The 13,785-nt window shown below is 43.2% G+C and overlaps 1 protein-coding gene across 8 annotated transcripts in view; it reads left to right on the forward strand.

Annotated features, from left to right (window-relative positions):
* The window catches only part of AGPAT4 (1-acylglycerol-3-phosphate O-acyltransferase 4), a 123,830-nt gene that overhangs the window by 57,965 nt on the left and 52,080 nt on the right, over positions 1–13,785 (forward strand). The window lies entirely within an intron of this gene.

The following is a 13,785-nucleotide window of genomic DNA, read 5'->3' on the forward strand; positions in this document are numbered from 1 at the left end:
TAGTACCTTGTTTGGTTACCATGGCCGGCTCCAGGCACCAGTGAAGGAAGCAGGTGCTTGGGGGGCGGCCAATGGAAAGGGGCGGCACATCCAGGTCTTTGGTAGCAATTCGGCAGCGGGTCCCTCGGTCTCTCTCTTCCTCTTTTGAGCTGCCACCGAAGTGCTGCCGAAGAGGAAGAGAGGGAATGGCAAAAAAGCTAGAGCCGGCCCTGTTGGTTACTACAACATTTTGGCAACGAGGATGGATCTTCTGCCCCTGAACCCACCTGCACCCTTTCTTCAAAGCCCCGGTGAGCCTCCAATTGCTTTTACTGCGTGGATCCATATGTTTGAGACTTATCTGCTTGCAATCGGTGCTACAGAGTTTTCTGAAGTAAGAAAGCGTGCTCTGCTAATCCACTGACTTGGAGCAGAAGGGTAACGTACATTTTACACTTTCCCCTTGCCGACGATAAATACGAGACTGCACTCACTGCATTCAAGAACTTTTTTTGTGCCAAAAGTGAATGTAGTAGCTAATCGCTACAGATTTCAGCAGCATGAGCAGAAACCAGGGGAGACTATAATGCAGTATATAGCTTCCCTGAGGAGTCTGACTGTAACTTGTGACTTTGGGAATATGGCAGATGTGGTGATTAGAGACCAGCTCATTGAGAAAACAACCATGCTTCTTGTAAGAGAACGTTTACTTCTAGAACCACAACTTACACTGGAAAAAGCAATAACCATTGCTACTCAGACTGAGTCAGCTATAGCTGAAGCCAAAATAATGAACATGGATACAGGAGGCAGAGTCCAGACTGTGACTCCTTTGCAGAAAAGTTCACCATTGCTACAGACAAACAATTACAAGAGGAAAACTAATGAAAAACCACTGAATCAGCAAATTCAAAATACAGTAAAAGCATGCTTTCACTGTGGATCCCCACAACACCTTGCAAGCTACACAGGATGTCTGGCAAAAGTAGCTCAGTGCAATCATTGCAAAAAGATTGGGCATTTTGCTAAAGTATATTGCAGCAGCCAGTTCAATCAACAGGTGCATGCAGTTGTAATACCAGATGTTACTGTGCTGAGTGTGGACAAAATCACTACTGCACATATTTCAAAACAAATGAAGTGCACCGTAAACATTTCCGCCATACCCTCAGGCAAATCACACTCTATTCAGCTAATGTTGGACACTGGCTCAGCAGTATCTATACTACCTGATTCCATCTATTTGCATTACTTTAAAGATGTGCCTCTTACTGAACCTAAACTTCAGTTGGTGTGCTATTTGAAAAACCATGTTCCAGTACATGGCTGCCTGCCAGCAATAGTTACTTTTGGTGATTGCTGTGTAACTGCAGAGTTCTACATTGTCCACAAAGGCACTCCTATCCTTGGCAGAGATTTATTGGCTGCTTTAAATCTCAGGGTAGTTAATGGACAAATTGATCTTCCTCAGCAAAGCACTCTTGCGATACACACACCAGGTTCAGCTGGGACCTAACACCAGGTTGAGGAGAAACTCTGCTGTGCTTATGGGTTTCTGCATAGAGTTAAACTGTGGAATAATGTGATACCTGTATGACAGAAATTATGGCGCTTACCACTTTCAGGCAGGGAAGCTGTTTCAGAGGAACTTAGAAAAATTGTTCAAAAGAATATTATAGAAGAGATTAACTCCTCGGAATGGGTTTCACCTATAGTAGTGACTCGGAAGAAGAGTGGAGGCCTTTGTGTGGACTTAAGGGCGCCAAATAAAGCTATTGTGATTGACAGCCATCCTCTTCCTCACATAGAAGAAGTATTTGCAGAACTCCGTGCAGCAAAGATGTTTTCTACTCTTTATTTTGCAGAGTGCATACCACCAAGGTATATTGCGTGAAGATAGCAGAGACCTCACAGCATTTATTACACGAGGGACTATTTCGTTTTAAACGTGTTCCATACAGTCTCGCATGGCTCCAAGTGCCTTCCAAAAAATGTCATTTCTTCTGAAGAATCAACATGGAGTTCAGTGCTATTTCAATGATATTATCGTGTTTGGAAATACTTCTGAGGAGCATGACAATAACCTGCAGTCTGTACTAAACTGCATCAGCAAAGCAGGCCTCAAGCTCAATAGGTCCAAATGCAAATTTAGACAAACTGAACTCTCCTTTCTGGGGCTTACAATTTCACAGGCTGGACTACAACCTGACTCAGATTGTATCCTGGCAATTTCAAATGCTCCTCCTCCAACAGATTTGCAAACTTTACAAGCCGCCTTGGGTCTTACCTCCTGGTATGCAAAATTCATTCCCAATTTTATGCTTCTGTCATTGAACCGTTACAAGAACTACTACGGAGAAGTTTAACCTTAGTGTGGACAAAGGATGCATAAGCTAGTTTTGAAACAGTGAAAGACTTGATTTGTACATACTCCAGTACTTGCACTATTCAGTCCTGCATTGCCCACAGTTGTAACTACTGATGCTTCTGTTTATGGACTTGGGACTGTCCTCACACAACTTCATGAGGCCAACACAGAGAGGACTGTTGCATTTGCTTCAAGGACACTAAGAAAATATTCTACAGTCGAAAAAAGAAGCACTTGATTGTGTCTGGGCTACTGAAAAATGGAGAACTTACCTGTGGGGCCGCACGTTCAAGTTGCGCACAGACCACAGCCCTTTGACGACATTGCTCACCATGAAAGGGCTGGGAAGAGCAGGATACCGTATTGCTAGATGGTCTGCAAGACTGTTCTCTTTCAATTATGAACTGGAATATAAGCCTGGAAACCAAAATGTGGTAGCTGATTGCCTTTCTCACCTGCCTTTGCCTTCACCAGATGGTCCACCGGAGGATGAGGCTGTAGTAGTTGTGCTTTATTACAAGCACTCTTACTGAAGTTACAAGAGAACAATTTCAAGCTACTTGTTCAGTGTGTCCAATTCAACAAAAACTATGGGAATTTCTGACAGAGATGGCCCAGTAACCCTAAAAACCTTGGCCCAGTTTTGCTGCCTTATTTTAGAGTTCGGGATGAACTTTCTTTGCTCGATGGCTGTGGGCTATGAGGTACACACCGGCTACTTGTGCCAGAAGAATTACAGTCAAAACTCATACACCTGGCACATGATACTCCTCAAGGAATTGTCAGAACCAAACAATGGCTACGGGATCTGTATTAGTGACCAGGGACGGACTCTCAAACTGAAGCACTCATAAAATCCTGTCACTTGCCAAATGCATGATAAGAAAGCAGCAGTGACATGTACCCCTCCATTACAGCCTGTTCCTGAATCTGCATGGGGAAAAAGTGGCGCTGGACATTGTAGGACCCTTTGATACTGCTCCAATTGACTGTAGTTATGTCATCACTTTAATAGACTATTTCAGTAAATGGCCTGAAGTAGCGTTTACATCGCAAATTTCTTCTGCTACAGTAATTAAATTCCTCTCTTCAGTTTTTAGCAGGGAAGGTAGCCCCAAAGAACTGGTTTCAGATAATGGTAGTCCATTTACTTCCCTGGATTTTGAAACTTTTCTAGCAGAGAGGAACACTTTACACAGAAGGTCATCCCTATATTACCCTCAAGCCAATGGGGAAATCGAACGGTTTAACAGAAGTTTGAAAGAGTTTGCAAACAGCTCAACTGGAAGGGTGATTGTGAATAACCTTCACTGCTGATTTCTTGCAAGCATACCGGGCTACACTACATGCCACAACACAAAGATCACTCAGAGTTACTGCATGGGAAACAGATGAATACTAAACTGAACATTGCTGCATTGTTAAAGGCACGACCTGAGGCCCCAACCGAGGATGATGTGAGAAAAACAGTCAAACGGAACCAAGCAAAGTATAAGGCTTTCACAGACAAGCGGTGGGGTGCTAAGGAACCAAAGTTTGTGTGTGTGGTTCCTTCTTTAGAATACGAAAACCTGGAATTTTACGCAAAGGGGACCATAAATTCACAGCTCCTCTTAAACTCATAGAGAAGAAGGGACCTTACACCTATCGACTTTCTGATGGGCGGGTATGGAATGCTTCTTATCTTGCACCTGCCTATGCACCACGAAGAGATTATGCCAACACCCAGTCTGCATTTGATGACTTCACCATAGTATCAACACAACAAGACATTGCACTGGAACTGGGGCTTGAGAGACCCAGACGACCACCTGTCTGGACTAGACACTTATGTAGTATCTACAGTGTTTTCAGTGTAGTATTTCTGCCAGTAGTAAAGTATCTTGTTTCCTATTTGTTCCTGTGGTTAGAACAACGTTTATTTTAATTGGGAGAGTTTAAGAGAGGAGGGAATGTGGTGTTTTAGATGTTGCTTGTAATTATTAGAACTGGGAGCACTGGCTGTTGGGAGTCTAAAAGGATAGGAAACAGGAAGAAGGGGGAGGAGTGGAGGAGGCTGAGTGAGAGCTACTGAGGGTGCAGCAGCAGCTTGGTAAAGAGGTTTTCACTTTAAAAATAAAGTCCTGTTGAAGTTTTAGTACCTTGCTTGGTTACTACAACACGTCTCTTGTTCAAACTCTAATTTCTGTTCTATTTTGGATTAATCTGAAGAGGACAACCTACTTTTACACAGAAGCAATGAGTATTTTGTAACATTAGGTGTGATGATAAAGGCTAGTTAAAAAACCAAAACAAAACTTGAAAATGCTGATTCCCACTTCCTGGAGTACTTTGTTTTAAAGCACTAATGGAGCATTTAAAAATCTGCTCCACATGGGAGGAGATGTTGAATGTGGTGTTGGCCAATAAATTTTGCATTCTTAGAGAAGCATTTCATTAGGCATGAAAACATAATCCCATGAGGGCATATCCTGATGTACCGACTTGGGCTTTTGCTCGTAACAATGTAGGTTGTGTAACGAACTACAAAAAATTAGTATTGCAGCATTAAGGTTGTACAGTCAAAATCATCAACCAGGAAATACAAAAATTAAGGGTCCAATAGCACCATTAGTTTGACCACAGTACACATTTTGTTTGTTCCGTGGTGTACACTTTAGAAGACCAGTTTGTCAAACTCTGCTCTGTGAGCCACTAATGGATAGTGAAATTACCTATAGAAAACTGGCTGATCTCATGGTGCTGGCTCCAGCTTCTCGGGCATTAAATATTACCTTGATACTACTATCTTCCTGTGAACACCTGCTGTAGTTGTCACAGGGTTGCTGTGTAATCACAAATAGGTGTATATTATCCAAGCAGTAATGGGTGGGTCTGCAAACTCATTACTTTATTGTAAATCTTGTTTCTTTTCTTAAGGATCCAGCTCTGAGTCATGTCGTTTATGTGACAATCTCAGCTTTCATTTCAAACAGAAGAGTAAGCTTCTGGCTCTCATAGTTAAGGCTCAGATTCTTGTCATGGATATTTTTAGTAAAAATCACAGACCACCACCGGCAATAAACAAAAATTCATGGAAACCTGTGACAGGTCTGTGATTTTTACTAAAAATATCCCTGACAAAATGGGGAGGATGTACATCTGGGCTGCTGCAAGGTCCCCTGTCCTCCCTCTGCTGCTCACTATGGCTGGGCAGCTGTGGGGAGCCCAGCTGCCCGCAGCGAGTGGGAGCTTTGTGGGACCCCCAGGGAGCTCTGGGGTCCCCTGTTGCCCAGCGGCTAGAAGCTGCTGGGGGCCTCTGCCAGCAGCCACTGAGAGATGCAGGGCTGCCTGCTGATAGCAGACCAGCCTTGGGGTAGAAAATGTCACTGAGGTCTCTGGACGTCACGGATTCTGTGACTTCTGTGACATAATCATAACCCTACTCATAGTTGCAGAAAAACTCTTGAAAACATGAATCCTAAAACCTCCAAAACCAGATGACAAATACATTTTAAAAAACCCACAAATTAATTTTTTCTAAAAGCTCATAATTTTTATGCCAATCGTGTATGTGTTTTTTTTTTAAGGGCCTGATTTGATTTTTGAATACTTGAATACTGTCATCTCTCCATTAAGATAGGTCCACACTATGAAAAAGTTTTAGAGCTTCTTTTTTATGACTTAAACAATAATAGATTACGCTACACAGTGACCAGAAAAACACACACTGGAACTACCACATATGTACGGTGTGTCCAAGTTAACGTTACTGTTGGAACCTTAACTTCTGCATGTCTTGGGGGTATAAGTTTTTTTACACACAGCTCTGGGTTGAGAGTGGTGCAGAGTTTTGCCATCTTAGGAGGAGCCCCAGGAGAGAGTGCTGTGGGTTGGATTGTTCTTTGCCAAGTTCCAGTGAGGCTTGCCTTTGTATTATAATATAAATGAGTAGAAAGTAATATTGGCTCTTTTATGTAACTGGATGTGTGAAGATTTAACCAGTAAAATTTCCTGAGCAGTGCCATCAAATACTGTGTTCTTCCTCTTTGAGTGATGTCCCCATGGGTGCTCCACTGTAGGTGCAGCAGTGCCTTTGCATCTGGAGTCGGAGATTTTCAATAGCTGTGCCTATTGGACCGCACATGCGCACCTCCCCTCCCCACGCTGTGCGCAGGTATTATAAATAGCGCTGAGCACTCCGACTGCCATCAGTTCCTTCTCTACCACCTGCAGTCTGGAATGGAACAGTTAGCAGAGCCCACTTCATTATTTAGATAGACTCTTACCTGTTTTTCCCTTTCATAGTTAGTTAGTGCCTTCATTTTCTTCTCCTTCATCCTTTTAAATAATTTTCCCCCCCTAATTCCTGTCAGGGAATCTAATCCCTCACCCTTATGCCTGGCTCCTCCAGGTTTAAGAAGTGTGTGGTGTGTGGGCTGCATTCTCTATAATGGACGTCCACACACACGGTGTATCTGCTGACTGGGAGAGGGACGTGTTTCCCAGAAGTGTTCCTGCTCTCTGGGCTTAAAGCCAAGCACAAGGAAAGACAGGGACCTTAAACTCAAGCTATTCTGTATGGAAAGTCCCTGTGACCAGCATCAGACCCCGGTTCTTACTCCTCGCCGGAGAGACCCTCACGCTCAACAAGGTAGTCTGCTGACCCTCACTCCCCTCGCCCGAGTAAGGGAAGATCCATCCTCTGACCAGGCTGACACTAAGAAGAGAGCAGTCCCTCTCTCAGCTCCTGAGGCACAAACCACAGGAATGCTGTCTCCAGTTACAGCCATGGTGCTGACAGCTTCTGACGAGACATGAGGCTGCTCCTCGACCAATGGTTCTCAACCTGTTTACCATTGTGGGCTGCATCCAATACTAAGCGTATGGCCCTGAGGATATCACATGGGCCACAGCTCTGTGCTGATTGGGCTGCAAGTGGTCCAAGGGCCGCAAGTTGAGGACTACCTCATCCCCTGAGAGTAAGTCTAAGGACTGTGCCAGGGCGAAACAGCAGCTATTGTGCCACCTCCTGTTGTGGGTGACTGAAGCGAGTCCTTTACCTCTTTGGCGGCTCCAGGTCCATTTCTGGCACCGAGGACACAGTTTGCAAAACAGCTGGCTTCAGTGAAGCCCTTGGCCCCGACGCTGCACACAGCATCGAAGCTCTCAGCTCTGAGAGAGACTCTAGCAGGGTTGCAAACTCCTACTAAAGGCACTGCTCTGAAAAGCTCTCTTGAGCCATCTGCTGACTCTTCTCCATATCACATCTTGGCACTGTGCTCAACACAGGCATTGAGGAGAGATCGCCCTCTGGAATTCACACAGCTGTCAGACCTCATTGTATCTGACACTCTCTGGATCCTCCACTCCTCAGAGAGGCGGTGTCCCAAAGTCTCACCCACTTCTCAATCAACACACTCTTCGTGCTCTCCCACAGGGACAGCACCTCCTTTCCTTAGTGATGTTGAGGAGGACGAGAGTGATTATCGAGACTCTCTCTTGCCCCATCAACATCAGGGCAATTGACATCAACTTACCAGACTTACCCTGCTGCAGTTATGGGCACCCAGCCTTTTCAGGGGGCCCCCATGGATGCAACCATATATTCCCCCACCCCCAATTGGCCATATTGGGCCTCCTGGGCCATGTATAGGGCAGAATTTGGTAATCCCCCACTGTTGCAAACACGCCGGTCTCCATCAATCCCCTCTTTGGCGCTTTGAGACGGCAGTCGTCTAGATATGGGGAAATGCCTTGTTTGTGGAGGAAGGCTGAGAGTACTTTGGAAAAGACTGGCGCAGCGGTGGATAGTCCGAAGGACAGTACCCTGTATTGGTAGTGACTGTGGCCAACGATGAATCATAGGAAAGGTCTGTGATCAGGGTGTACTGCAATATGAAAGTATGCATCCTATAGGTCGGGGGCCGAGAACCAATCCTCCCGTTCCAGTGCTGGGATGATGGTGGATAGGGTGACCATCTTGAAATGTAGTTTGAAAAATTCGTTGAGATTGCGAAGGCCTAGGATGGGGTGCCAACTGCCAGACTTCTTTTGTACCAGGAATTAGTGAGTAGAAACTGCGTCCTCTGTGTTGTGGAGGGAGTGGTTCTATGGCTCCCAGTTGAAGGTGTCTTTTTGGGGAGGGGAGGTGGTGCATCATGGGACATGTAGTCAGGATGGGGACTCCAGCCTGTAGAGCAGAATGGGGACATGAAGCAACAAAACTCCAACTCCTGTGAGGCACTGTCAGCATATCCCATCTGAAATGTTTTGGATTTAGGACATTTGATTCTTCTTATTAAAAAGTGTAAATTTTCTGTCTAAGTGGAAACTTTTTGTTGAAAAAATCTTGTAAAACAATGAATTTTCAGACTACAATCGGCCTTAGCTGCACACTTGAGAGGGCATGTTTTTCTCACAAGTTGATGTGTGGTTTACAGTATGGCTGACTTTCAAAAAGAAGGCTTAATTGAAGGGTGAGAGGGTTATAGCTAATTTGCACTGGTCAGCAGCAGTTCAGAGGAGGTGGGCAGAGTGTGTGTGTGTGTGTGAGAGAGAATGACCTTGTGCTGTTGAGCTGCCACAGCAAGTTGCCAAATAATAAATGACTATGGCAGTCTGTGGGACTAAGCTGGTAGCATGATGCTAGTTTATTGCAAACTGGCACTAGGGAGTGTCACTTGACAACCACAAAGGGAAAAAGGTCTAGAGGAATTTAAAAAAAAAAAAAGTGGGAAGAATAGGGAGAATGTTAAGAACTTCAGATACTGCTTTATTTATTTATTTATTTATTTATTTATTTTGCATTTAATAAAAAAGCATAGTGTTACTCTGGGACTTGTTTTCTGCAGCAGCTGAACAAACACACCGATGATAAATAACTAGGCAAGCAGGAGGCAAAAGGTTTAGTCCTACAGTATTTTCTCAGGCAAAAATCATACAGGATCACACCCAGGTAGCACAGATGGAGTCTTTCAGCTATGGAATGTATTTGAGGTTGAAAACATGTAATTAAAATGCTACATGCATGTGAAGTACACGTATAGTGAACGTCGTGATGTATTATTTATTAGCTCCATTCAGATTCTTTAAAAAAATAAAAAGGGGGGGGGGGGAGTGACCTTTGGAATAAGACAAGATGACTTTTATTAAAAGGTTCTTATCTAGATAAAGTGTAGCTTGTTTGGAGAACATCATACACAATTATCTATTCCCTTGAACTCCATAAATGATTAATTTTAAGCAATTAATTTGGTGGCAATAGAGGATAAGAGAATGAATTAGCAGATATCCACCCCTCCCCCTTCCTCCGTTGGATATAAAGCTGAGCAAGCGCAAAAAAAATCCCTTCCTCTCTGTGCTCCTTATTGTTCTGCCCCTGCTACATAATCTTAGACATATCAAATTATTCAGGCTTTAGTTTCCGTACTTTTCTTTTAATTTAAGCAAAAATGTAAACTACAGGAGATGTAGGATTTTGAATTATAATAAAGGATTGTTTCTTCCAGGGAATTTCTTAGCAGTTCATTTCTGGAGATTTAACAGCATTTATTTTACTCATTTGTGTATCTTCATAGCATTCTCTCGACGATAAAACACTTTGGTCCTTGTTGGAAACTGATGCTTTCCGAAACAGTGACATTTAGAAGCATTATTCCATTAACATGGCTCAGGCCCACCCTACAATAACCTCCACCTCTAACCATTGCAACAAAAGTTAGCAGGACATTTCCTTGTCCTTTTTTGACAGAGAAATAGTTATTTTCTGTGGTTATGAGTAAGCAGGAAACACTGGGAAGTCACTAGTAAACTGTATAAGACAGTAACTACTCTTACATGTTAAGATGCCGCTGTCTGGATGGAGGATGCTATTAGTCTGAGTTAGGCCCCCCCCCCCCGAACGATGTCATCCCAAAGCTTCAGGCAATTAATTACCAAATGATTACTGAAAAAGGAATATATTTGTTCTTGGCTGTTCCTGGTTGTCTTGGTTTAGAAAACTACACTGAAAAGATTTCAAAAGTGTTTCAAAGGCTGTCCTGGTTCCAGTCTTTGCCAGAAGCTTGGACTGGATGACGGGGATGGATCACTTGATGAAGTGCCCTGTTCTGTTCACTCCCTCTGAAGCACCTGGTATTGGCCTCTGTCGGAAGACAGGATACTGGGCCAGATGGATCATTGGTCTGACCCAGTATGGTCATTCTTGTGTCCTTATTGTATACAAGTGTGATTTTGATTATTTTTTTTAATTGATCCAAATTTTCTCCTTTGTTTCCCTGACAACCACTCAACACTGTTCTTAGCAATTGTTCTTAGCTCTAGCATCTGTCCCTGAGGAAAAACACCAGCACAAGACCTAATTTAGCTATCACTGAAGTCAACAAGAGTTTTGTCTTTGTATTGCCAATCCCAAGCACTCAAAAATGAAACTATACAAATAGATAAATGTTGAGGTTTTTATTTGCCTTCTAGTTTCTGAGACTTTAGGCTGCACTCCGGTCACATTTTCAAGCTTTTTTCCACAACCAGGAGAGCTAGAAACTCTTATAAATAAATGTCAAGATTCTCATGCAAGCTTGTGAATCCAGCAGCTTGAGCTTAAAACAAAACACCAGATATTGAGACCCATGATACAACTGTGATAGTAGGCAACACTGCAGTGACTTCAACGCAAGCAACGTTGGACCAATAGATGGAAGCAACCTAGAAGCAAATAGTTGTCCCTTTTATTTACAGCTAAACTCTAGTTTTCACTTTGGTTGCTTGCAAGCATATGAAAGCAGTGCCGGCATCTATCTCTGGGCCGAATTCCAAGCAGATGTGTATATGATATGATGATTAGTGCAACTCACTCATTGTGTTTGATGTTGTAGTCTGTGTTGATGTGAACTAGGTACCTTTCTTATAGCATGCCAGCAGGGTCTATGCAGGGTAGGTAGAGCACAGCATGTTTGTGTGGTTTAAAAATCTCTCCCCTGTAGTGTACTTTGGCATCATATAGACAAGCCCTGAATGGAAGGGTATTTAAGTTAGTGTAATTAGGTTGAATTGACATTTCACATGCCTCTGAACATGACCCTCTTTCTCTAACCACATCTTTATCTATGCACTCTGAGGCCAGGTGTAAAATTTTCAAAAGTACCTAAAACCCATTATCAACAGTAACTTAGGCACTAATGAGTCTGTCTCATTGGCAGTCAGTGGAACTTAGGCACTTTTGAAAACGGATTTAGGTGGTTTTGAAAATTTTTACCATAGGCCTATGCACCTCTACCCTGATATAACACGATATAACATGAATTTGGATATAACGCAGTAAAGCAGTGTTCCAGGGGCGGAGGGGGTGTGCACTCCGGTGGACCAAAGCAAGTTCGATATAACACAATTTCACCTATAATGCGGTAACATTTTTTTTGGCTCCCAAGGACAGCGTTATATCAGGGTAGAGGTGTACTAGAAAACTTGCACTAGTGTCACTAAATTGATATAAAATCACTTAATTTGTACCAGTGAAAATCCTTAAGATGAACGTATTTCAGTTTAAATCACACTTAAACTGGTTTCATGTGGTTTCAGAATCTGCTCCTAACAGAAGTGTGTGTGTTCTTGAGAATGAAACCAATTTTTGTTTGCACTTAAACATTTCCACAGAGTTTGCAACCCAAACATTGTAGGGTTGGGCTTCTCCATGGGCACCAGAGTAACTAACTGTAAACCAAAGTGAAATTGACTCCTCTATTTTCATTGTCCAGGCTGAGAGAAGTTCAGAAAGTAAACAAAGAGCATAAGTGGGGAAGAGACAATTAAACAATTACTTTTTTTGTTTTAATTAGGTATGGTAGTGAAGTAGGAAATGACTTCTTGCAAATAAATTATTTATAAACAGACAATGTCCATTTAAATTTCACTTCCCCATCATTCCCACCATCCCACGCTATTGACTTGTCCATCTAGGGCCTCATCCAACTCCCATCGAGTCCAGAGGGAGCCTTTCCATTTACTACAGCAGAAGGTGGAGAGGGTCCCTAATTCTGATCCAAATACATGGAGCGGGGGTCTTCTGAGAAAGCTGCTGTTTGAGTAGCAGAATGCGCAACCTTAGACAAAGCTGGCAACAGAGAGTGGTTCTGTGAAACGGGCACCCTGCCAGAGAATGAGCCTTCCCAACTGACAGCTGTTCCAGTGTGTAAAATACTTGACGTGCAGCTGCTAACATGGTAGCTGACTGGCCCCTCCCGCCACTGTATTAGCACTGCTGGAAGGATTGCCTCCTGTCTGTCAGCAATAGGCAGGGCCATATTCAGAGAGGGTGCTCTGGCTCAGCAGAGAATGGGGTCAATGCTACTGCCGCCTGGTTTGGACGAGTGCTTGAAGCGACAATCGTCACTGCTCATTTCACTCGCATCAATCTTTTTGCTGTGGGCACTTGCGGCCCGGCCCAACCCAAGGGGAAAACGTGGCTCTGGTCCCACCTGTCTGCCTCTCTGCCCAGCACTCTTGATTTGGCTGCCTGAACAGAAGGACAGATCTCTCAGTGTGTGCACAGAAGTCACCTGTTACCAAACAAGCTTTTGTTGTGTATTTATAGGGGTATGATCTGGGGTGTGGGTTTTCATCCTTCTCTTCTACGTATCTGAAGAGGCAGAGGCTCAGGAGGTAGCTATCGTGAGTGGTAATAATGGATGGTACCTTATGAACACCCTAGTACAAAATAATTGCAGATGAGATTAAGAGCCCTAGAATTTGAGTCTGATCTAGCAAGATTGTGAGCGCCCCCAGAAGGCTGCTGAGATCAGGCCCTATGTGCTATAGGTAGACTTGGCCAAATTTGATTTTTTTTTTCTTTTTACAATTTTGATGGATAATGTGGATATTTATTCGTATATGTATTTTCTATTTTTATCCATTTAAACTTTTACAATTGTGGGAAATAATTGGAGGGGAGGGTCAGATGATGGCAGGTTCAGACAATATTTAATGACAGTAGACATTTGAGATTCAAAAAAAGTTAAAGCTTTATAACCATTAAAATGCAATTTGTCAAATCACATGTCAAAATATATGAAGTAAATAGCCTTAAATCAAACTCTCTTATGTTCTCCAGCAGCATTTTTCTTTGCCTATCTGTAAATTTTGATTTATTATTGAGAGAAATATTTTTTTCATTGGGCTGTGTGTGTACAGTGAAATCGACATTTACTGGCATTTACCGATAAAAATTTCATCCTTACAAGCCTAACTATAGGTTGTTGGCTGACCTCAGCCTTAGAAGTTCCTAGAGTGCTGGCAAGATCTCCCACAAAATAGAAGCAGATGCCTGCCTTCCTTCCAAAAGCCTTTTTTTAAAAGAACTTGGGCACCATAGAAAGTGGTGGTCTACTTATCTTCAATCTAGCCCTGCACCCCCACTCTCTGCCCAACTGCATGAGTGTGTGACTGATTGCAGATTCAGCCTA

Source organism: Mauremys reevesii, linkage group 3 (assembly GCF_016161935.1).
Source record: "Mauremys reevesii isolate NIE-2019 linkage group 3, ASM1616193v1, whole genome shotgun sequence".
In the NCBI taxonomy this organism is placed as follows: Eukaryota; Metazoa; Chordata; order Testudines; family Geoemydidae; genus Mauremys; species Mauremys reevesii.